The sequence below is a fragment of the Syngnathus acus genome, chromosome 4 (genome assembly GCF_901709675.1).
Source record: "Syngnathus acus chromosome 4, fSynAcu1.2, whole genome shotgun sequence".
In the NCBI taxonomy this organism is placed as follows: domain Eukaryota; kingdom Metazoa; phylum Chordata; class Actinopteri; order Syngnathiformes; family Syngnathidae; genus Syngnathus; species Syngnathus acus.
In genome coordinates, this window is record NC_051090.1 from 12430833 (window position 1) to 12434864 (window position 4032).

Genomic DNA, 4032 nt, shown 5'->3' on the forward strand with positions numbered 1-4032 from the left:
AGAGGTTCCCCCCCCAGATTTATTAGTTGGATAATTTAATTTGCACGCCAGTACAGTGAAAGCAATTTTTAAAAATCGGAAAATAATTAATACGCCGCAATATCTTGGTGATTCTCAGCTCAACTTTATTTACAGACAGGGCCGGTTCTAGGAATGCACATAAGAGGGGGCAGTCAGAAATGTGAAGGGGGCATGTTCTTTTTTTTTTTTTTTACACATTTTTAACACTGTTAGTGTTTTCTTCACGGCAGTTGTTAGCTGTGTGTCCAGATCTCAACCTGGAGAAGTGGATTGCACTCTGTCAGGCCTCTACACTAAGACCTGTCCAGCTTGGGTGTCCCACCTGAAGATTAAAGCTTCTGCTGGTATTGCTCTTAGGGTCACTGAGGCACGCAAACCCCCTGACCACAATAAGGTGGCAATCTCTCAGGGGGGGGGAACATATAATATGAATGTTATATTAACTATTATTTGAGTTGTCGTTAATCATTAGTTATATCGCGCGCGGGTCATTACGACGAGTTTGGTGGAGTTTTTACTGCTTCTTCCAACTCCTACCGCGCTGACTGTAACTTGACATTCTCTGGCTGCGTCTTGCCTCATTTGCATACTCACAGTGATTGGATGTTTACGGAGGGGCGCGGAGTCCTGACAGCAGGCTGTGTGAGGACACACTGCACCGACATGAGAGAAGAGAGGGGGCTGATTAACGTGTGCTTCTATCAGCGGATTTTTCACTTCTAAAAGTTTGATTCGAGGGGGCAGGACATCTGTTTGAGGGGGCGTTGCCCCCTCTTGCCCCTCCGTAGAGCCGGCACTGTTTACAGACCACTTTAAAAACAACCACAGATGCATACAGAGTGCTCCCCATAAAGTAAAATGAGACATATACGACAGTTAAAATAACAAAGAACAAAAACAGGAAACACAAGACTAAAATAATGCCGAGTCTCATGTCGTTCTCAGATACCTTCAATGAAAAAAAGCGTCCACTATGCATCATAACCGATGTCTTTGTTGTTGAATTTGTTTTTATTAAGCTGCAAACTGCGTAAAATAACAATTTAGATTTACCCCGCCCCACAAGGAATTGATTTTAAAAAGCCATTCGTGAAAAACCGTATTAAATCCTGGAATTTGGGAAATTTCTTATCTTCAAAAAATTGCTTGGCTTCAAAGCAAACCTTTCAGCACATCTCGAATTCATCTCACACTACAAAAAATAAAGCCCTATTTAATCCCGCATATAAAGCATATGAAATGTGTAAAATATGTAATGGATGGTGGTTGGTAGAGGGAAGGAAGTAGGGCAACATGAACGCCACATATTAATATTTGCACGTGATGGCGGCACAAAAAGGCAACTTCTTTTAAACTGTCGCGCACTAATCCATGTTACAATATGATCTCTTGTTGGGCAACTGGGAAGTGTTGAGGGAACGGGGAACGTTTTCAAGGCAGTCACTTCCGGTTACAGGTCTGGTCAGCATGACTGCGTTAAGTGTACCACGAAAGAGTACCGTTTTTTTCCATGTATAATGCGCCCCCATGTATAATACGCACCCTAAAAATGGCATGTCGATGCTGGAAAAAAGCCTGTACCCATGTATAATACGCACCCAAATTTTGACTTTTTTTTTTTAATTTTATTTTATTTTATTTTTTTTAAAGTCCCAATGATCATCACACACGCGTCTGGGTGTGGTGAAATTTGTCCTCTGCATTTGACCCATCCCCGTGTGATTTTGATCCATCCCCTGGGGGAGAGGGGAGCAGTGAGCAGCAGCGGCGCCGCGCTCGGGAATCATTTGGTGATCTAACCCCCCAATTCCAACCCTTAATGCTGAGTGCCAAGCAGGGAGGCAATGGGTCCCATTTTTATAGTCTTTGGTATGACCCGGCCGGGTTACTTAAGTCCGTAAACATAAAATTATTTCAGAAAAAAGATCATCTTTGGGAACAACCGGATGTTATTCTGCCGGTCAGTATCACTGCGCATGCAGTAGCAAACTCGATAGCGAAGAAATATGTGAGACTCTCAACGGGATCACCAATATTTGAGTGATGTTCCAGTTATTTATCACAATTATTTATTATTATAATAATAATATATATAATATATAATAATTATTTATTTATTATTCACAATTGTCATGGTGATCTTTCTGGTGATTTCTTAACTAGGCTGGATGTATTTTTTTTGTTGGCGTTGATTTCTCCGACTGCCCAGAAAGGCACCACCGCGATCAGTTAGGTTAAAATGAAAAGAGAGGAAAGTGACGTTGTAAAGAAGCATCCGTGACAAGATTTTCTTCAAAAATTGTTGTACCATGATTTTCTTCACAAAAAAAAATAAATAAAAATTGTACCCATGTATAATGCGCACCCCAGATTTTAGGACAATAAATTAGTTACATTTTGCGCATTATACATGGAAAAAAACGGTAAATAAAAGATACAACCATCCCTGCGAGCATTTTGACGTCTAATAGACGTCTATTAGACATCTATATGCTACCCAGACGTCTCGGGTAAAACACGTCTAAAAATGGTCTAAAAGTGTAATATAAATAAACGTCTATGCTATAGACGTCTATTAGACGTCTATATGTGACCGGTTTTTAGACGTCTACGGGACAGACGTCTATTTAGACGTCTATTAGGCGTTCGAATGATGGCTAATAGCTATTAGCGCGATTAGCGCTAATCGCTAGTGATCATTTGAACATCTAGACGTCTATTCAACATTGAGGTTCTCTTCAATACATTTAAACCTGTGATCCTTACCTTTGTGTAGTTCCAGGATGTTGTGAAAATGCATTTGCTTAGTGATGGTCCAGGGAGTGAACATTTACATTTTTAATATAAAAATAGGTTTCAGTAACAGTCATACTTATGTTAGCTGCAGATATATATACACCTTTTGATGTTAAAATTAACCAAAACGATAATTGAACCTAAAACATTTTCTCAAACATTATCACAAATATAAATGTGCAATGTTTTTAAATCATATGTTTAAAAATGTAAAAATATACATACAATATTAAAAAATGGAGGCTATTTGATAGAACACTACTAAGTTACAATATAAATATATATACAAATTTTATGTAGGACATATCAAATAAACAAAACAACCAGCTTGGCGAAACACAAGGGGGAAACAAAATAAACATCACTCTCTTGTGGGGTTTCGATAGCCCCCTTTGCTACTCAGCGCTGGAGCCTGTTTTAATTTTAAAGCCATTGCGGTCCTTGTTTTATCATTCGGGCCTCTGTGCGTGTCACGGCTATCGCCAACAGCTTCTACAAAGATGAACTAGATGGACATCGGGCACCACCCATTGTAGACCTTGGGATTACTCTGTAAAAGAAATATGAATATGGGGGAAAAAACTACCTGTAAAATAGTTTTTCCTTGATGCATCTCATGTCAGTCGCACATTTCGAACATGAAGCAATAGCACAGGAACGAGCAGACAGTTTTTTTAATTTTTTTTATTTACCAGCGCTATCAGAGCAGTCTTGCTGAGGGCCCTCTGCACGAGTCACACAACCACGCATAATGAGCGTTGTCATTGTCATTTGTGTAGAGTCTACAACAGAAAAAAAATGTCAACATTGAGTGCAGCCACTACATCGTAAGCCTTCACTGTTGTCTTTTTTTAATCTACAGTACAGATGTCAAACTAATCATACCTGTCCATGGTCTTGGAAACATGCAGGTCTTCAAATCACCGTCCTCCTAACACAAGACTGCTTTGCAATCTGTATACAAGGAATTATGAACAGTGTCTCAGAAGAGTAGAATTAAGAGTAGACAAAATTTAATTGAGGACTTTTTTTTCTTGTAAATCATGCAAAAAATAACAGAAAAGTCACCCTAACCCTAACTTTGACAGTACATTTTTTAAACCAAACAGAACCCTACAGGTTCCATTTGTAAACTATCAAGAGTGAGGGGGGGGGACATACAAAATTTTGACTAACCAATTCCAAGCTTAATCTTTCTGTCATTCAGTCTTGCAT

General features: G+C 39.2%; 1 long non-coding RNA gene across 1 annotated transcript; it reads right to left on the bottom strand.

Annotated features, from left to right (window-relative positions):
• Positions 1-3650: 3650 nt before the first annotated feature.
• On the bottom strand, positions 3651-4032 carry LOC119121737. Its single transcript, XR_005097752.1, has 2 exons — positions 3994-4032; positions 3651-3771 (listed from the first exon to the last, which is right to left on the bottom strand). It is a non-coding gene; the product is annotated as an uncharacterized LOC119121737 (long non-coding RNA).